Source organism: Nycticebus coucang, chromosome 6 (assembly GCF_027406575.1).
Source record: "Nycticebus coucang isolate mNycCou1 chromosome 6, mNycCou1.pri, whole genome shotgun sequence".
Taxonomy (NCBI): domain Eukaryota; kingdom Metazoa; phylum Chordata; class Mammalia; order Primates; family Lorisidae; genus Nycticebus; species Nycticebus coucang.
Genome location: NC_069785.1, coordinates 120,971,731 through 120,994,167, shown reverse-complemented (window position 1 = coordinate 120,994,167; position 22,437 = coordinate 120,971,731).

Below are 22,437 nucleotides of genomic sequence, written 5' to 3'. Positions count from 1 at the left end.
CCTAGAAACTTTCCCATCCTCTCCTTGAGTACAATGTCTGTCGAAAGCCAGAATAATGGTCAACAGATGGGACAAGGCTAAACTGCTGAGGTTAATGTGTTGCTCCAGAAATTCTATAAGAGAATGAGGCCCGTATGACACATCCAAAGTCATGGGCCACAGAGCAGAGCAGAAGCCTGTCTTGGAGAGGATGGCCCTCCAAGTGGTACTCACCACCCTACATTCACTAAGGCCTCCATGTATGCTTTGATTTTTTTCAGTGCCTGTTACATAGTGACTATTGAATAAATGTGTATTGATCACAAAAATAAAATAATGCAGTTTTTGCATCTACTCTGGGTAAGGCACTTGCTAGGCCCTATGTTTTACCTCCTTTAGACTTGTAGCAACTGAGAAGCAGGTTAACATTATCCCGTTTTCTGAATGAGAGAATTGAGAACTGAGGCATCTCAAGGTCAAAAAGTATGGCTCCAAAGCCCACGTCTCTTTACCACATCATCCTGCCCTTGATGTCTTACGTGAAACTGTAATTAATTACATCATGTTAAGTTTTTTCCCAGACGTCTCTTTTCAGTATTTCACTTAGCTCTTTTTGTTTTTCCAGGATTAGCTTTGCAAGTTTTGCAGGTGGGAGTGTGATTCTATTTTCCTCTGGGTACTTTGCCCATCGTTGTCAGAGGGTCATGTGGTTGCAGTCACCAGCCTCTCAATGTCCTTTAGGAGATATTAGCATACTTTTACATTTCAATTATGCTTTAAATATATAAATTATTTAACTTTACTGGAATAGCCAAGTATCATCATTCAAGATGAATAAAATAGATTTTGGGAATAGTTTGATAACATTTTAGCAATTCTATAACTATTGTCAATTATTGCTTTATGTAGACCCAATTTTATCTCAATAGTTGAATAGAACAAGTTCACCCGTGATTTCTCCAGGGCTTGTGCATGGCTGGCACTTTGAGAGCATTAGGATGGTTTTTGGTAGAAAGTCCAGTTCCTCAGCTATAATAGCTTTTAGTAGTCAGAAGGGACAGTTTCCATTTTGTCCTCTAGAGCTGTCCTTGCCTAATAAGATAGATAGTAGCCACATGTGGCTGTTGAATTCTTGAAATATGAATATTCTAAATTGAAATCTGCCCTAAGTATAAAATATACGCTGGATTTCAAAGATGTAGTGCCAAAAAAATGTAAGATCTCTCATTAATACTTTTATGTTTATTAATGTTGGTGTAATAATACTTTGGGCTTACTGGGTAAAATAGAATATATTACTCTACGAATTTCACCTGTTTCTTTTATACTTTTAAAATTGCCTGGGAGAAAATTAAAAATAACATAATGTGGTTCACACATGCGGCTTACATTTGAATTGGGCAGCATTGTTCTGGAGAATGCCTCAGTTTGCTGTCTTGGATCAATCCTGAAGTTCCAGGTTGCCCCCAGATTAAAAATCAAAGTGAAACGTGAATTTTAGATGGCCACTTAATTCTTCGGATTTTTCATGAAGAAGCATAGCAGTCTTCTCCCTCCTCAGAAGATTCCTTTGCTGCCTTACTTCCCTTCTTACCTAACACCTTCTCCCAAAGAAATTCAGGTCTTTGACCTGTACTTGAAGTTTGTTAAAAATTCAGGTACTGGTAATTGTGTCTATTGGCCAGAGGCAGTTGTAGAAGGGATTGTGCATCCAACAGTGTCAAGGCCAGGTTGGTCAAGAAGACAGTTTGAGGTGTGGTCCTACTCAGATCAAGGCTGGATCAGGCTTAGGTGAAGAGCAGAACGAAGTCAGGACTAGATTCTAGCAGACAAAGTCTGAGCTGGGACACAGAGGCCACCATGGATAGCACTCCAGAGATGCTTGCTCTGGCCAGAACTCACAGAAGCTAGTACTTTTACATAAGGCAATAAGATGTTCCCCTCCCCTTTTTTTTCACCAATTCCTGCCCCTGATACCTTATTCCTGCAGTTCAGAGGGCAATACGTTTCTTTTTCTTTTTCTTTTTTTGAGACGGAGTCTCACTCTACTGCCCTGGGTAGAGTGTTGTGGGATCACCATAGCTCACAGCAACCTGAAACTCTTGGGTTTAGCAATTCTCCTGTCTCAGCCTCCCAAGTAGCTGGAACTACAGGTGCCTGCCACAACGCCTGGCTAATTTTTCTATTTTAAGTAGAGGCAGGGTCTTACTCTTACTTGGGCTGGTCTCGAACTCCTGAGCTCAAGCAAGAGAGGACCAGAAATTTCTAAGGTAGGTCCCGATCCTCTGTGAAAGAAGTTGTCTTGCTGTCCCCTTTCAGAAAAGCTCCACAGAAGAGCCAGATGTTGCTGCTCTATCTTCTGAGTAAGTATGCTCTCCACCAGGGCTTGCATCATCTCCACGTTGGTGGAAAATTGGGGTCCCATGTGTAGTTTCCTTTCTTTGTTGCAGTGGTTCTGTGAGCTGGACTTCTGACCAAAGCTTGGATCCCAGAGGACTTTTAACAAGGCATGAACATGGTTTCCAGACCAGACTTTTTTTCCAGTAAAGTCCAGCTGCCTTCCGCCCAATTATTGAGAAAACGTTCCCTAATAATCCACCCTTTCTCTGGCTGTATACAGATCATGCATAGCTTTTGCTATGGGTAATATCTGTCATGCATAAGTTCTATGTTTATTATGAAAGACCATTTGTTTGTTTTTCAACTTTTTATTATTCAAACACACATAGGTGGAGGAAAAAGTATAATGAATCCCCATGGACTGTCACTCAGCCTCAGCAATTACCAACATATGGCCATTAAAAAAAATCTATGTTCCCTATTTCTCCCTACCCCCTGCCAGACATCATATTATTTCATCTGTAAATGCTTCAATTATGTGTTTCTAAGAGATAAGCAAGCACTCTTTCCTTCTTTAAACATAACCACAATACCATTTACCATCTAAAAATATGAACTTTATTTTAGCTTTTATGAAAGTAATACATTCTCATTGAAAATATTCAGGCAATACAAAAAGGTATAAAGAAGAAAGTGAATATTATTCATAAACCGACATCCAGGGATAATTGCTGTTAGCATTTTGGTATATACACAGGCGGTCCACAGGCTGTGAATGAGATAGGTTCTGTAGGTTTGTTCTTAAGTTGAATTTGTATGTAAGTTGGAACAGGTACGTTTACCTATTGCCTGTAACAGCCTCCATTAATAAGTGTAAGCCACACGTCAGTGGGATATTTGCAACTCGAGGAATGCCTGTAGTTACATATGTTAAGTACGTATTATTAATACAGCTTTACATATATAAAATCATGCTATTAATGATGTTGTAATCTTGTTTTATTTTATTTGTTAAGCATTTTAAACATTAAACTAGAAAATGCATATAAATCAGCGCACAAATTGTGAATGCACGGATCAACACATTTTCACTGTCACGTAGCCAACTACCATTCAGACCATGCACGAGGATTACCTGCACCCCCAAACCTCATTCATGCCTCTCACCACTAACCCCACCAAATACAGCCACTATTCTCACTCCACTGAGAATACAGATTTCTTTTGGTTACTTTTGGATTTTATATAAATAGAACCATACAGTGCTCTTCCCTGTGTGACTTCTTTTGTTCCACATTGTATTTGTAAGATAAATCCATGCTGTGGGTTCAATGATTTTCTTTGGTGCATAGTGGTCCATGGTGTAAATATTTCAGATTTCACTTATTCAGTCCATTGGTGGGCTCCTTTCCCCTCTAAAGTGTGTTGCGATTAGGAATGCTTTTCGGTGCACACATGTTATGAACTTCATATACATTTCTACATTTCCTAAGGTATTCTCTTGTGATTTTACCAACTCATACTTGTATCAGCAATCTATACAGGTTTCAGTTGGTCCATCTCCTTGCCAACACTTGGTTATTATCAGTGTTTCAGATTTTTTCTGTTCTGGTGAGTAGTAGTGGTAATTCATTGTGGTTTTTAATTTGCATTTCCCCAATGACTAATAAAATGGAATGCCTTTTCGTACGCTTAATGGATGCATGTGTACCCTCTTTTGTAAAGTACCTATCCATCTTTTTCCCAGTTTTCTGTTGAAGTTTCTGTACTCTTTTTTATAGACTTTAGGAGTCCTTTATACATTTTGGACATGAGATTTTTGGTTATAAACATATATACTACAAGTTGCTTTTCCTATTATGTGGGTTGTTTTTTTACTCTTAAGGTATCGATTGGCAAACGGAAGTTTTAAATTTTGATATCATCTCATTATCAATGTTTTTCTTAATGCTTGTCAGTATCTCTTGTGTCCTATTTAAGAAATGTTTGCCTATTTCAAGTTCATTAACATATTTCCCTATGTTCTAAAAACTTAATTGTTCGACTTTTTCTTTTCCAATACATCTGAAATTGATTTTGTATATGATGTAAGATAGGGATGAAAATTTATATTTTTCTATATGAATACACAATTGATTAAGCTTTTTTTTATTAAAAGACTGTTCATGTCCCGTTGTTCTATCATATCACTTCTGTGATAAGTCAAATGATAGCACATGTGATTCTCTTTTGGGATTCTCTATCCTATTTTATTGTACATTGCCTAATCTTGTGCCAATTCCAAAAATGTTTTAATTACTGGAGCTTTATAATATATCTTAGTATCTCATCTTTTAAGACCTCCAAATTTGTTACTCTGCTTTAAGATTGTCTTAGCTATTTCAGTACATTGCATTTTCATGGAAGTTTTAGAATCAGTTTGTCAGTTTCTATAAAATAAAAAACAAGTTGAGATTTTGATTAGGATGATATTATTTTACATCAATTTTGAGAGAAATTACACATTTACAATATTGATTCTTCCGATTCAGAAATATGTTGTATCATCCACCAATTTCAGTCTTTTCTAATTCATCTTAATGAAGTGTGTAGGTTTTTTGTCCCTAAGTTTCTCACATCTTTCACTGAATTTGTTCTTAGGTGTTTATGTTTTAATGCTATTGAAAATTATACCTTTAAAATATTTTTTATTTGTTAGGCATATATAGAAATACAATTAATTCTGGATATTGATATGACCTCGCTTGACTTCGTTAAATTAATTTTTTAACTCAATCAGTTTATCTGCTCATTCTTCTCAATTTTCAAATATGCAATCACATCCTTTACAAAGTGACTGCTCCTTCACTAGATAAGACCTATGATGTAATGTTGAATAGGGGAGGTAAGAGTGGATATCACTGCCTCACTTCTAATGTCAAGTGTAACTCTTTCAATATTTAACATTAAGAATGGTGTTTGCTACAAGCTTTGTAGTTAACCTTTATAAAATTAAGGACGTTTCCTTCTGTAACGAATTTGCTGAGATTTTTTTTCATTCTATTCTAATTTTAAACATGAATGTGTATTAAGTCTTGCCAATGATTTTTCTGTATCTATTGAAATGATCAAGTAATTTTTTTCCTTTCATTATTCTATTAATTGGCAAATTATAATCAATTATGTTGATTGATTTTCAAATAGTAAATAAGCTTTGCTTTCCTAGAATAAGCTCAAGTTGACTTAATATGTTTTTTATATTAATATATTGCTGTATTCAACTTGCTAATAATTTGTTTAAGATTTTTGCATCTATGTTCATGAGAGAGATTGATGTGTAGTTTTTCTTATTGTAATGCCTTTATCAGGTTTTACAATCAGGATTATGTTGAATTCATAAATAAGTTGGAAGGTACAATGTCTTTCTATTCTCTGGAAGAGTTTGTATAGGATTGGCATTGTTTGTTTTTTAAATGTATAATAGAATTCACTGGTGAAGCTAGCCATAGCTGAGTTTTTCTGCAAGTGTAGCTGTAGGTTTCTGTACATAGTCTTTTTCAGGGTGAGGACATTCTCTTTGATTCTTAGTGTTCTGAGAATATTTATAAGAAGTGAACATTGAATTTTGTGAAATGCTTTTTCTGCACCTATTGAGATGATATGGTGTGTCTTTCCTGGTCTGTTAATATTGAAGAATTACAGGGATTTTTTTGAATGTTAAACCAACCTTGCATTCCTAGCTGTGATTATTATCTTTTTATGGATTGTTCTATTAGACTTGCCTGAGACGTCTGCTATTGTTTGTATTAAGTACTTTTATGATTCCATTTTATTACTTTTATTGACTTATTAGCTATAGCATTTTGTTTTCTCATTTTAGTGATTTCTGAAGGGTTTTTATGTGTGTAATATATCCTTTATAACTGTAGGAAAGGAGGGACCTACATGAGAAAAGGAGAGAGAACTATGAAGATTAAGCATTCATCAAGGTGTTATTAAAAGCATGCATGTGAGGAAATGACCCAAGACCAGGGAGAGAAACACCTGAAGAAATTAGATGCAACCATCTCTGGCACCCACATGACTGAGAATCATACCTATTCAGAGTGGGAGCCATAATTTATGCAGCAGCAGGGACAGAACTCAGAAGGATTTTGCCTTAGTGGTGGAGAAAATTAACCCTGGACTAAATGCTACTCTAGATGGGAGCTGATCATAATCCTGTAAGACACAATTCTGAACACTATAACCCTGAATGTTGAAATCCCAAAAGGCCAAAATTCCTAAAGTCCGAAATCTGAAAATTACAATCCGAAAAGATCAAAATCCTTAAAATATAATTCTGGAAAAAATAATTTAAAAAAAGTTAGAAGATAGTTGTTTACATTTTTAAAAGGGGATTTATTGATATTTGAGAAATATGAAAACATGACAGAACACTTCATAGGCCACTTTATACTATAAAAGAGACAATAATAAGAAACATACCTATTTTTGTAGATAAGACAAGCACCCGGGTATGTTAATGACAATCTCGTGAGTGTAAGAGTTATGACCAGGCAGATTGTTCTTAGTTCATAAAGAACTAAGTCAAAAAGGGAAATATATGAATGTGGTTGGTAATTGTGTGGATCCAGCTTTGTAACTGTGGGAATCTGAAATAATACTATGAACAACCTAAATCTTTTAATGAGATCAATCAAAAACCTCGATGGGTCACCACTGCATAGCCAGTCACCCAAATAGAGGAGGCCATGAGAAATTTTCTTTTACAAATGTAGATGGATACAAAGATTATCTCTCCATTGTTTGAGGACCTTTCAACTTTTCATGTGTGTGCACATTGCTTGTGCACAAAGTCAACATTATAAGAATGCACTTTTATAGTCAAATTTGCAAAAAATGCATAAAACAAGTTAGAACTTTCTACAAATCTATACATAATTTGTGCTTCCTATATTGGAAATGATGCAAAGATGAAATACATACCATAATGAACTTCCTTGACAAGTTTCTAGCTATTACTGAGTCCAGTCAAAATGCCACCTAAAATTAAGGGCACAAGTTCACCCCTTATCAACTTGCCACCCATACATGTCTCCTTAAATCATGCTTTATTTTCAAAGAAGACAACAGCAAGGTAATACATGGTGTATGCAACTATCCTGTGGTTTTGGTTTTTTAGATATTTGATGTTAGGATTTTAGACTTTAGGGATTTCAGCATTTGAGACTATGTCTTTTGGGATTATGATCTAAACTTCTCTAGTCTTACCTAACAAAGCTTAAAATGAAAATCAAGCTTCAGAAAAGTCACTCTACTTTGAATAATTTAACTATAGCCTTGTAGAAATCCATGGACTATTTAGAAATACAAAAATACCTAGCACTCAGCTGGTAAAATATATAATGCTTTATGGTATCCCATAAAAAAAGCATCAGGTCTGTAAAGTAGCAGTAAAACAAAGAGAAAAATCAGTCAAATTGATGCAGGTGATAGAATTAGTAGAAAAGAGGGCATAAAAACAGTTTTTATAATTGTATTCTGCATGTTCAAAAGGCTACAAGAAAGATCAAACTATACTCATGTAAGTAGAGATGTGAAAGATAGGGGGGAAAAACACCAGTTTGAATTTCTAGACATGAAAACTACAGTGTTTGAGATGATAAATACATTGGATGGAATTAAGGCAGTTTAGACATTGCTCAAGAAAAGATTAGTGAACACAGCAGTAGAAACTCTGCAAAATAAAACACAGAGATTTTAAAAAAGACTAAACAAATGATTCAAGAATTAGTGAGCTGTGATGTGTGTGTAGACTCTAATTGCCATGGCTTCCCCCGACTCTTAGATCTATTTCCTCAATTTAAAAAAACCCACTGGACTCCACTGGAGTTTTCTCCCCTTGCACCACAACTGAAACTTTCTTCAGGCAGTAAGCTGGGGCAATTGTACAGCAGTTTACCTGCTTTACTTCCCAACACTTAGGAATCACTGTTCTTTGTTACCCAATGTCCAGAGCTTTGAGAACTATTGTTTTATAAATAGAAAAATTAAATTTTATTGAAGTGTTTAGTTGATTCAGGTGGGATGGTATATCTGATACCAGTTACTCTACCTTGGCTCCAAGTGGATATCAGGCGTAATGTTTTTCCATATTTTAATTCGTGTAGGTTTATTAAGTGTATTTCTCAAATCTTCTATAATAGAGGATTTTTACATGTTCATTCTGCCAGTTCCTAAGAAAAATGTATGAGATTATTGACTTCTCCTTGCTTCAAATTTTGCTTTGTACATTTTCTGATCACGTTATGAGGTTATGTTGTCATTATCAGATATCTCTCTTTATCTCTGATAATTCTTTTTGCTTCAAGTCTACTCTGTCTGATAAAAGTATAGTCATTATAATATGTTTCTTTTGGTTAGTGTTTGCATAATGTAGCTTTTTCTGTCCTTTTCCTTTTAACATTTTTGTGGCCTTATATTTAAGATGTATCACTTGTAAGCAGCATAGAGTTGTATTATTTCATCATAGTTTTTGGAAAGCAATATGAATAATTTCACATTTTTTCTGCATGGGTAGAATTTTCAGAGCAAAGAAAACTGACATCTTGTAATAATGGAGAGTTTGTCTTCTTTCTGGACACATAGGCTCCTCACATTCCAGGAATGACAGACCTAGAGCCACTTTTTTCCTTTTAATGGAACCATCTCTCCCATTTAAAGGAGAAGTAAACTTATTTTACCTGTAGCCAAATACTTGCTTTTCAGAGTAGGGACTTTCTCTTTTCTTTTCCTCGAGAAATTTTTTTTTGTATTAGAAAGACAAAATTTCTCTCCTTTTTTTTTTTTTTTTTTTTTTAAAGAGAGGAGGAAGGCAGCTATAGAGTTGCTCCTAAATACATGCCCATAGTGGTAATTTTGGGTTTCCTTTCCTATGGTGCCAGAAACCCTCCTTGGGCATGTCATCTTGGTCTCAGAGCACCACCGTTGGTCTCATTGCCCCACCCTTGGGGAAAAATTTGGCATAGGGAACCAATGCAGTTATTGCTGTAATTAAAGTCTGCCCCAATTCAGAAGCTTTACAGTTATCTTCAGGATAATATAAATATAAATATATTTCTACATATCTATTTATCTATCTATCTATATATCTATATATAGATAGATAGAGAGATAGATAGATTTTTTTTTTCAGACGGAGTCTTACTATGTCACTCTTGGTAGAGTGCCGTGGCATCACACCTCACAGCAACCTCAAACTCTTGGGCTTACATGATTCTCTTGCCTCAGCCTCCCAAGTAGCTGCGATTACAGGTGTCCACCACAATGCCTGAGTTTTTTTTTTTTTTTTTTAATTTCTTTTTATTGTCATTGTTGTTTGGCAGGCCTGGGCTGGGTTTGAACCTGCCAGCCACAGTGTATATGGCTGGTGCCCTAGCCACTGATCCACAAGCGCCAAGCCAGATATATATTTATATTTAGAAGAATATAGTGTATTTGCCCTTTTATGTAATTACTGACGTATTTGGGCTTAAATATAGTATATGTTTTCTATTTGAATCTTCTACTAGAATCACCCTTTATAAAATTAACAAAGGGCCACAGGGTGTGAACTGTGGTTAAGGACCTAAACTCTATAAAGGTATAGGCATAGTTAAAAGAATACGCAGCCATTGTTCTGTAGCATGCTTTCCCTGTAATTGCTTACCACTCAGAGGTCCCGTAGCTAACGGTCATGAAGATTCTTAGCTTTCTTTAACTGCTCCCAGAGGTAATATCACTCTTGTAAAATCTAAGGGTAGTCTTTGACATATCTTCTGGACCCTGCCCTTCCAATGTACCAATTGACCCAACCAGACTGATGGCCCATGCCAAGAACAGACTCAATTGTTCGTATGACCCCTACTCTGGAATTCACTTGGTGTAAGAGAATTTCTACACCCATATGATTTTACTCTGAGCCCAGCCAATCAGTAATAGTGATGGCCTAGACCCCTGGCCACCAAACTATTCTTAAAAACCCTAATTTCCAAATTCTCAGGGAGGTGAATTTGAGAAATTTCCCTCATATCTCTGGTTGTTGCCCTGCAGTATTAAACTCTTTTTTGTGCTACAATTCCTGCTGTTTCAGGGTATTGGATTCCTCTTGAGCAGTGGGCAACGAGCCTGGTTGGGTGGTAACAGGACTAGATGCTCTTTGTTTTCCTTTTTTTCTTCCTTTGGGTTAAACAGATATGTTTTATTATTTCTGTTATTGTGTTAGTTGTGTAGTCTTTTGCAATTCTTTCAGTAAGTATCCCTGAGATGACAACACACATCTTTGGTACATTACAATAAATGAAAAATTATTATTTTTACCACTTTTGTCATTTCCATTGAGAAGTTATCTATTTTTTTACTATTACTCAATGTGAAAATAATGTGTTTTTTTTTCTCCCACTGGCTGCTTTAAGTGTTTATCTTTTTTAAATTTTCCACAGTTGTGCTATGATATGATTAGATATATATTTACTCTGCTTGGGGTTCTTTGAAAATTTGTGGCTTGATGTCTTTCATCAGATTTAGAAAATTCTCAGACAGCAGATTTTTGGCCAGGGCAGGGCTTGGACCCACCGCCCCTGATAAATGGGGCCAGTGCCCTATTTCTTGAGCCACAGGTGCCACCCAACAGCAGTTTTTGAATATTGTTTATACCATATTTTTCCCCTTTTCTTCTGGGACTCCAATTATGCATACATTAGATCTTTTTACTGTGTTCCACATGTCTTATATGCTATGCTCTATATTTCTATCTTTTAAAAATATTTTATTTTGTTATCAGTCTGGTTTTTGTCTTCCAACCCTATCATTGTAACCTCTTCCTCCCTTCAGTGGTATTTAATCTTTTGTTAAACCCAAATCATTGATTTTACTTGTATATTTTTAGTCCTACAATTTTATTTTATTTTTGATTTATTTATGTATTTTTGGGTAAATTTCAGGGTAAGTTTTTTTTTTGCTGAAATTTCCCATTTTTGTTCTATTTCCTTGAAGATAATTCATTGTAGTTATTTTGAAGTCTGCGTCTAAAAACATCAATATTTGGTTCAGCTATGAACCTGGTTTCTACAATCTATTCTTCACTTTGGTTCTTAATTATTTCATTCTATGTCCTAGAATGCCTAGTTATTTCTTATAGAAAGCCAGGCATGGTTTTGAAAAATTGGAGTCTCTGGATAATGTTGTCTTTTTCCAGTTAAGATTAATTCCGTCAATTAAGATGAGGCAGGTCACCTCTCTTTGAAGCTGGGGTCCAGTCTCTATGAAGGTTGGTATGTTCTTTAGTCATTTTGGCTTTGCTACTTCATGAGTTCCACATGACAACCTACAATGTTTACACAAGTTGGCTTGTAAGTCCTGTCTGTTTGGTAGCTCTGATGATTTTTAAAACTTTATTTAAAAAGTTTTTATTAGCAGGAGACTCTGTCTGACACAAGCCAGTCTATCACAGACAAGAACTGAAATCTCGTAACCTGCTTTTATGAAGGAATTTTGTGGCTGCTACTTTGTGTTAGACCTGGAGATTAAGTAGGAAAGGAATCAAATAAATGTGAGGGAAAAGAGTTAGGAAAGGATTAAGTTACTTGACATTCAAAAGGCTTAGCACTGCCACAATCCACCTCGTTCCTCAGATTAGTAATTACATTTTGGTCTTACTGCTGGGTTGGAAGGAACCTGGAAGAAACTGTTTTCAACTATCTGAAGGACTGCTATGGCTTGGACAAGAATGGAGGAGGGATGCCGGGGAACAGAGGCCAAGGGCATAAGTAGAAGCTGAAAGGAAACAGATTTTGGCTTGCTAAAAAGGGAGAATTTCCATCAAAGCTTGGTTGGAATGAGGATCAATGGGAAATAATGCATCCCTCATCCATGAAGCCATTAAGTATTAGCTAAATGGAATGGATCCCTATAGAGGAGATTAAAATATTGAATGTGGGATAGACTAGACGTAGATGGCCTAGGATATATCCTATCATAGGTTAGATGCTCAGTAAATGTTGAGTGAATTGTGAGCTACAGAGTCCCATCTAATGCTGAGCATCCATGATTTTAAAAATGAGGAAGTCAATATGGTGTGGTGTAAAGTACACAGGGCTGGGATGCTACGTTCCCAGAGTAGTTTAAGGGTAGGAGCAGGGAGAATGCCATTTTTCCCATTCTCTCCTCTCATAACCCCCAGCCAGCCTTGCAAGTCCCTATTACAAGATAAGCTGAGCTCCAATGAGGAGCATAAGGGCCTAGAAGAGGTGGAGATAGATGGAGACAGTGGAAGCTTTCCCCAAGCAGCCGCAGATGCAGGTTTTGCAGAGCCTGGCATCCTGCCCTCGGGAGGCAGTCCCAGCCTGGACTGGGAATGGTGCCGGCCAGGAGGTCACGTCCTGGTTGGTCCTGCCTCCCTCCTTTCTCTGCAGCATTTTCTCAGTCTGAGCTGGTGCTGCCTCTCCCTCACTGCGGGCTGGAACAGGCTAATCAGTGCCCCTCACTTGGGGACCTCCAGGCACGCACCCTTCCCCCACCCCTCACTCCCCTCCCCAGGCATCCCTGAGAGCACTTCTCCCACCAGCCAATCCTGCAAATGATGCTACTAAATATTTCATTCCGGCTTAACAACTCAATCTGCCTGCCATTATCTTGAGGGCCCCCCAGCCCCCGTCCCTTTCTGATTAACAAAGTAGCCGCCGGGAAGATCTGCTGAAGCCATCATGGAGGGCTGTGTTAGCGGCTGCTCAGGGCAGGCTCAGGTGGAGGCACTGCATTAAGCAGGAAGCATCGATTGCAGCATTAGCCGGCTTTTTACATTCCCAGGCAGACAATGCAAGTATCTTCAATTATCTTCAAAGCAACTGAAGGGAAGGAAATTGGTCTTAGATGTGGTAAATAGACTCCACAAAGTTCACTGAAGCATACAAAGATGTGTACGTGGGTAGCGGGCAGAGAGGCCTAGCCACCAAGCCCACACCATGGCTGTTCAGAATTCTGGCAGCCAAGGTAAGAGGGGTCCCCATGCCTGGAGACCGTGGAGATCTGGAGGCCAGGCTCTCAAAGTCCAAGGCAGGTGCAAGGAGGTGGGGAGCAAAACAGTATTGCATTTGGAGTCAGGGAGACTTAGATTTTAATTTTGGCTTTATTGCTGTGTGATCTTGGGTAAGGAACCTACCGTCTCTGAACCTCATTTTCCTTATCAGTGAAGTGGGACTAGTAATATCTACCTTAGAAAGGAGCCATCCTGACTCGGTGCCCATAGCTCGGTGAGTTAGGACTCCAGCCACATACACCAAGGCTGGTGGGTTCAAGCCTGGCCTGGGCCTGCTAAACAACAGTGACAATTGTAACCAAAAAATACCTGGGTCTTGTGGCAGGTGCCTATAGTCCCAGCTACTCAGGAGGCTGAGGCAAGAGAATCACTGAAGCCCAAGAGTTTGAGGTTGCTGTGAGCTGTGATGCCACGACACTCTACCCACGGTGACATAGTGAGACCCTGTCTCAAAAAAAAAAAAAGAAGAAGAAGAAGAAAGCCATCCTGATTTCAGGGCTCTGTCCTCTCAGGGTTGACCCTCCTCTATGTCCTCAGATTATCTTGTACAGATCTGTCCCCAGATGTACCACACTGTGTTGTGAATGTTGGTTTTCATGTCTGTTCTTCCCATCAGGCTGGCTATGGTTAACTTTCTTTTTAAAGGAGAAGTCATGGCCCCCTGGAGAAGCTGGTGAAAGCTCTGGATGCTGTCCCCATAAAAAAGTATGTAAAGACATACTTTGTCTCTGACTTCAAGGAACTCACAGAAACTGGGCTGGAATCCCTGTCTAGCGTCTACATAGTGTGTGGCTCATGAATCACAATCAGACAATGTCTGTTGACGACTTGAATCACTCCAAGATTCTTTCCAGCTCTGTGTTTTGGAATTCAGAGCATCCTGAAACCATTTGGTGAGCACTTTCTTTGATGGACCTAGATTGGGTCCTGTGGAGAATCCAAGGACATGAGTCTTGCCCCCACAATGGGGAACACAGACGTGTGTGCCAGTGACTAACGTTCAACAATTCGATAGCTCCCATACCCACCCTCAGCTGAAACTATTCCTGGGAAAAGGTTTTGTCCTTTTTCATTCCAGCCCTGGCTTTAGAGATTCTAGAGGGCAGACTGTTACAAGTGGCAAGAGCGCATTTGGGATAAAGGTGTGTGGTAGGTGGGGAAGGCAGCATAGTGCAGTGAGAAGGCCCCTGAGCACTTGTGGTCCAGAAGTGCTGGCATCACTCTTGGTGCTGGGTAGAGAGCTGAGGGCCCAGAGGCCAGCACCTGCTTGCTTTTGTCCAGTACCCCTGCTGGGTTAATCTATTCAGCGAGGATATTATGCATAAGCAATTTGCATCTGCCAAACCTCTGATTGCGGATGTGCAAGTACTTGCTGGGGAAAGCTGGCATGAGAGCATCCCTTTGTCCTTTTCAGATCATGGAGAGGGTGTGGTCTGCGAGGCTGGGCTGCAGATCAGGATCCTCCACCTCCAGGTGGACTCTAAGAAAGTGAATTGGGGCTCCCGCAGGCTTATTTCAGAGAACTTAGCCCATTCCCATCCCACACAGCCTGTTAAATAAGTACCAGCCATGGCTCCTGTTGGGGCTGTTTGGATTTGAAAAGAAAATACTGAGATGTAAAGATATCAATATTTAATTGTCTCTTGAAGCTTGCATTTTCAAGCAAGCAGCAGGGAGCCGAGAGTCTCTTCTGAATGTGTATGTGCACGCGTGCATATGCACACGTGTGTGCTTAACAGAGGAGAAAGCGTCAGGAGCTCTGTGCTTGCTCACTGCTCTTTCCCTATTTAACTCTGCTCCCCACCACCTCAAGAGATAATAACACGCAGGGGATGAATTCTGCTTTCAATTAATTCAACAAACAGGTGCAGAACGCTTCTCTGGACCCTCCACACTATTAAGGCACTTGCAGTCCAGAAGGGAGGTAGGTCCTTTACGCAAATTACTGGGCTTCCCATTAGGCAGAATGGAATAAATTCTGCAAAGGTAGGAGAAGTTTGTGGAACTGATTTATAGTGTGGTTACCCTGCCCAGCAATCCAGCTGGAGGGGCTCACCCAGCTAGAGCCCACCTCTCCCACATGCCTCGCATAGTTTCTGGAACATGACAGATGTTCAATACATCTGTGTTGAACAATTGCTGGATTCCTTAAACATTCCCTCTAGCTTTGTGGTCACTTCTGCCCGCAATGCCTCCCCCAAATGCTTGGCTGTTTCCCAGAAAAAGATACCTAGATCCCAGAGGAAGAAAAGAGACCCAGAGTAGTTAATCAGGCCCCGAGCATGGCAGGCAGTTGGTGCTGGAAGGGACTGAGCCTGGGGTGGGGAGTCATCTGCTTGAATTCAGGGAGCACCATCCGTGGGACTTAGATTATATCCTGGGAGGAAGCTCTTGGTTTCCAGATGAGGGAAGTTTGGGAAATGTCCACCAGGGAGCCTTTTAGAGAAAGAGGGAAGTGGGGTTCCCAGAGGCAGGAGCAAGGTGACCTCACTTCCTTCCAAGTGGGGTCAGCCTTGAAGCTGTCTTAGTCATTTGTGCCAATGTAACAACCCCCCCAATACTGGGTCATGTATAAACAATAGAAACGTACTACTTTTTTATTTTGGGGGATGGTTACATGTCCTTCTATTTACAAGTAGAATTTTAAAAGTTCATTTTTCATGGATTGTGTTTTATAAGCTTTAAAGTTCCTTTTGATGGTGAGACAAAGACAGCAGAATAGATGAAAGGCACAACTTTTTGTTCTTTATAGCCCCAAAGAAGAGAAGGCTGCCAGGCAGGGCCACATGGGGCTACAAATCAGAGCTGTAAGTGGTGGCTTACGTAGCAAGTGAACTGGGGAAGTGGGGTTAGTTAGGTTTCAAGAACTTCCTGGGAATTGACCAATTTTAACAATTCTGTGGACTCTGGGTATAAGGGGTGTCCCTAATTGTTTGGCATCTGGCCCAGGGTGGAGGAAATTGGGGTGTGTATATTCACATTCAGCCTCAGAATGTGGGGAATGGGAAGGGAGGCTGTATTTCTCCCAGTTCTGGAGGTTGGGAAGTCCATGATCAAGTGTTAGCAAATTTGGTGCCTGGTAAGGGTCCAATCTCTCTGCTTCCAAGATGGTGCCTTCTTGCTTCCTCCATCCTCTGGGTGCAGGCAGACAAACATGGTGTCCTTGAATGGAGGGAGGAGGAGAAATGGGGGCAAACTTCCTTCCTCAAGCCCTTTTAGAAAGGTCCTAATTCCATCTCATGACTTAATCCCCTCCTAGAGGTCCAACCTCTTGATACTAATCACGTTGGTGACTGACTTTCAACACATGAATTTTGGGGGATATTCAGACCACAGCAGCCCTCAGCTTATAAGGATATTGGAAAAGACATTGATCAGGGGCCTTCAGGATTTGCATGTGACATCAGTGGGGAATAAAAGTGACATGAATAATAAAAAGAAAAAGCCCCCAATAGTTGGCCATCCATAACTTCACTGCAGTGGGGCTCTGATCAGGTTTCTCTCTGGGAGGATTATGGAGACCCCAGGGAGATGTCAGATGGGCCTGAGTCAGAAGATGAGTCTGGCCCCACACTGTGCCTGAGTCTGGATTTCAATATAGAGTAAAATGCTGCCTTTCTGACCCTCTGGGCAGGGATCACCCAGCAACATCCAGAAGAAAGAAGCAATTGGAGTTTCAGAGGTTAGAGACTATGCTATCAAGAATCCCTAACTCCTTTAGCTATGAGGACTGGAAATGGGAAAGAACTGGTAGGGAGAGGTGGTAAGAGGAAGGAAGAGCTACCTCTTTGCTCATCCCTGGGGAGCCCCATGTCCAGTACGTGAAGAACAAGCCCTGCAGTTCAGCTCCAAAGGGCTCTGGTTGCACAGAGCTGAACAGAGTGCCTTGGGGTTGGATAACGTGGAGGCCCTGCACGAAGGGTTGAACAAGTGGCCAAGAGGTCACTATGACAATTCCACCTGCTTCAGGCCAAGTCAGCACCCAGGGGGTTCCTGTGTCTAACCAGCAAGATTTCACAAGTTATTTGTGGTTTTGATTCTTCCTTTTAGAGTGACTCCTGCTAAAATGAAGTCTCTTGCTGAGATAAATAAAAGACTCTGGTCCAATCTGCACAGAGATGGGAGCTTCCACTCAGTATCTTTATGGTGGGGGGTGTTCAAGTCTCACTCTCTAGTGAGTCACAGATCTCTTAGGGAATCTGCTAAAAGCCACATGCTCTCTTCTGCTTCAGAACGTATGTACATCCATTGATGCACAATCTAGCATGTGGTTTCAGGGCATTTGTGGACCCATGGAACCTTTATGTATCTTTTAATAACATAGGTATGCCTCTCTCAGAAGACTGGTTTGGAGTTTTTAGGACAATCTAACAATGTTGAATAGCATTTTATAGTTTGCATGGCACTTTCACTGTGCATTGTGTTAATCTTCATGACAATCCTACTGAGGTAGCAATTATTATATTAATGTCCTTATTTACAGACAAAGAAAACAAACCTCAAAGGGCTGACAGCCATTTCCTACAGCTAGTAGGAGGTCAAGTCCAAATGGTATGAAGCCTTCTACCTGCACTCTCTTGAATTTCCACCAGGCCACCCTTGTGCCTTGCTTTTGGGTTTTCTCTACTTTTCACAGCTGCATTAGCCTAAGGCCTTTGTAACTCTGTGTATTCTTGTTCTGTGAGCTGTATGAGGGGTAGTAACCTGTGCGTCTGGCTGTGAGAATGGCCAGAGACTTCTGAGCACAAGAGAGGAGATCGAGAGAGAACTGTCTTCAGGAGCCAAGACTATTTTCCGAATGAGTGACTATGGTTGACACTGCTTAAGCACACCCGTGATATCTCATCATGTCAGAAAGAAATCTGGAAGTCGCCAGATTCTTGGACTGAGGGTGACCCCCAAGGCATTTAGGCAACTCTACTCTATAGATCTTCAAATCCACGGGGAGCAAACATTTCTTCCATCTCCACAGCCCCTTCTGCATCTGAGTGGTTAACACAGCTATACCATTAAAGGACTTTTTAAGCGTTCTTTCAAAATGAATAGGAGTGCCTGAATTTCTTAAACCTGTGGCTTGGCGGACAGCAGTGACATTAGAACAACTTTCTCTTTAATTCCTTTCCATAGATTTCCAAGGGAATTTTTATAATATCGTTTGCCCAGTTCAATTTTGATGAGTATAGATTAATTTTCTGCCTTATAGCTATTGATCTTTGGCCATTGATCGAGGACAGGAGGGTTGCTGCTCATAAATCTCTCCATTCTGATTGAGGGTTCCTCAGGGGCAGGGATGGGGAGGTGTAAGTAGCAAACAATGAGAAAGCTAGAGCAGGGGGTGGGTTCCAGAGAGGTGAGGGAAGAAATGATTGTGGGAAGTGGCAGTAGAGGGGTGGAGACCCCATTGGTCACATTAGGCTCCACCTGAATAATCAATCATGTACCATGGTTTCCTGATCCTTTGTTCATTCTGTGCTTCCCTTCCTATGCCCTTTGTCTTCCCTTCCTACTTGTTCCAATTCTTCCTACATTTCCAAACCCAAACCAAGTGCCTTGTTTTCACGAAGACTTTTCTGGTCCTCTCCCTATTTACTGCTAATTGGAATTTCTCAATTTTTTACATTCCAGTCAAGAAGGAGATAAAGAAGGAAATCATTAGATTCCTTGAGCAAAATGACAATGAAGCCACAAGCTGTCAAAACATGCGGGATACTGCAAAGGCAGCCCTAAGAGAGAAATTTCTTAAATTAAATTCCCAAATCCAAACAACAGAAAGAGTACAAATCAACAACCTCATGAACCATCTCAAGGAACTGGAAAAGGAAGAGCAATCCAATCTCAAACCTAGTAGAAGAAAAGAAGTAATCATTCTTTTTTTTTACATTCCTCCACTGCCTTATCTCTTGGGGCACTTAATGCATTACATTATGTGCACCTGTTAATTTCTGGACTATAAGCCCCGTGAAGACAAGTGCACCACCTCTGTCTGTTAATACTGTGAGCCCAACAATGTGGTACATCCAAACTCAATAGAGACTTTATGTCGTTGTTTAATTAATGAGAAGTTTGGGATCACAAAGTTTAGGGCTTACTAGAAAGTTCTTCCTGTTGCTCCTGCTGGTCCTTCTGAAAGGGAGTCCTTAAGTTATACAAATGCTCTTTCCATAATTAGCCTTTCTTAAGTTTCACCATTCACTTTTTCCTAATGAAGTAGAGTAGATTAAGGGCAAGGTTTTCCTATGAGACATTCTTCTCATTCCCATTAGATTCACAATATCAAGCTGCCAATCAAGTGGCTCTTAAAGAGTATAGATTTCTGCTGAAAACAGAAGGGTCTGAGCAGGCTTTGCTCTCTATACATTTAGCTCTGTAGTTATTGAATGGATTCAGTGTGTTCACTTACTAACGAGGGCACCTTGTTCTCACTGAGGCCAGCATCTCACATTTTCCTCTTATTATCTATTTTCTTTCCCACCAATTCTCTCTTCATCCTCCTCTCTCTTGTCAGCCTCTCTTTCCCTTTCTCTGTTTCCTGTCTCTTTCCTCATCCACATTTTCCCATGCACTTCTGGCAGCCTACAAAACACAGTGGTGTGAGAGTGGTGGTGGAGATGATGGGGGTGGAGGTGTCTCCTCTGGGTGCCAAAAGTTGCAAGTTTTGCCGTTACAGAACTGGTGGGGTAAGGAGAGGAAGAAAGAGCTGTCTAGCTTTTGGGACACCTTGTTCTTAACAAGAGTATCAGGATGGGAAGGGAAAATGTGGGGCTGGGAGAGCATTCCAATATGGCTTCTAGATGTGGCTCTTGAAGTTCATACGGCTCTTCAGGCTAAAATGTTTTCAAGTCTGTCCTCTTGACAGTGTAAAATAAATCAAACTCTTGGTGGTCCAGGTCTGGTCTGACCTGTCTTCAGCTCTGTTACTCATTACTTGACTCTCATCCAAAAAGATGGTCTTGCCATGACTCCTGGAAAAGGGAGATAACCTAGAAGCGGAAACCGCTCACTGCTAGGCAGGCTGTGGGCAGTTCTGATGTAGCTGGAGCATAATGTGAAGTGTGCTGTGAAGTGTGTGTACAGGATCTTGTGATGAAGAAGTGGAGAGGCCAGATTTGAGGTGGAGCTTCCCTCTTTGTCCCTCTGCCTCACTGTACAGTTCCCTCTTGAGAACTGTATGAGGAGCTAGGGTCTACTCAGGAGACAGAAGCCACATAAGGTATTTTGAACACTTTGAACATAGAGGAGTCACACGAGGGACTGTTAAATAGCCAAGAAGAATTGCTAACTAGCTGAAATGGCTAAAGAGAACACTAGGGTATCATGAAAGTAACAACTTCAGGAAGCGGCTACCATCCCTAGTGTGGGATGGAGGTCTCAGAGGAGGTCTGGAGATGGTGTTTATAAGGAGACACAGTGGGACTGTATTGGAAAAACTTTGAACTGCATTCAACTTCTGCTATGAAACAAATGGCCATTTCTGGGTTAGCAAATCTGATAGAAACAGGACTCCAACAGGAAGGACCAAATTCCCTATCCCTTTTCCAACTCTGTGTTTTTCTTCGAGGATCCTCAACTTACAGCCTTGATTGATGGCAAGTCAGTAGCAAAGCAGAAGCCCCAGCATCATAAAGCAGAATTTGGAAGGTTAGGTTCAAATCGAAGAGACAATTGTTTGATAGGTCATTCCTTGGGATACTCAACATCTACACAGATTTGTACTTCCTATAACCCAAAGCAATTTTTCCTTCATCTAACACAGTGGTTCTCAGCCTTCCTAATGCCGTGATGTATTTTCACTGTTACAAAGGGGTCGTGACCCATAGGTTGAGAACTGCTGACCTAACAAAATGCAACCATCTGTTGCACAAAGAAAGACATCCCCATTCTTTCCCCAAAATGAGGAGATGAAAGTTTCATTGTATCTATTTGGGGGAGACAGTCACACTATTCATTATTGGGTTATATTAACTCTTCTCCTCAAAGGTAGTCACACTTCTAATATCCATGTGAATATTTTTTCCTTCAAGAATAAATCGCAAAGTTAATCCCCAACAACTTGTATAATATAACATAAGGGCAGGAGGGCAGACAACAAAATAATAGGCACAGGGAAAGAAGAAAATACGTATAACTGCTACAGTCATTGTTGATGTAACTGGCCATAATGGGCATGTATCTACATAAGCTTTCTTTTCTCACCCCCTGTCTTGTGTTTTTATCACCTGCAGTCAGGACATCAGCAGGTCAGTATTTCTTACTTGATAAGATGACACGAACCTTGATCCCTAAGAGTCTGATTCCGTAGAGATCTAGATTATTTCCCCCACCCCACCCCCCTGTGATTTCCATTCACTTTTACTATTGAACATGAAAATAGTGTGGGATGCCCGAGAGTACCGAATTTACTCTTACTGCCAATCATCCCAATTAGTAGACTAATCCCTACTAGTCCTAGCAGATAAGTATTCTTGGCTGTTGATTCAGTGGTGCAAGGAACCCAGAAAGGTCAGGGAGGAGTCTGATTCAATTCCTAATTCAATGGAACCATGGTGGTTTCTCCTGGAGGAAGCTTTTCTCCTGGGGCACCCAGACCTCCCAACTAGCAGAGCTCAAAGTTGCAGTGAAGGGAAGCAAGCATCCTGTTAGTGAGTTATTGGGTATAATGGTGAGAGGAAACATTTCACTTCCACCCCTTGGTTTTGAGATCTATCTATTCTAGCTCTAGGAGAAATTGCATCATATCTTTAATTCACAGTATATACTGTGTCTGTGTGGCAGAATCCCTTTATTCCAGAGGGCTGGCTCTTGGTGGAAGGAACGCAACTGAGACTCTCATAGCTCATTTCACCATTCCTTTAGGCCAGTTGTTTCTGGGTGATGAGGTATATAATAAGAGTGAATTCCATGGCCTGAGCCCATTGCTGCACTTCTTTTGCTGAGTAATGAATTTCTTAATTAGAATCAATGTTGTGAGGAATACCATGATGGTGAGTAAGGCATTTTGTAATCCCATGGATGGTGGTGCTAGCAGAAGCATTACAAGTAATGACAGCAAATCCATAACCCAG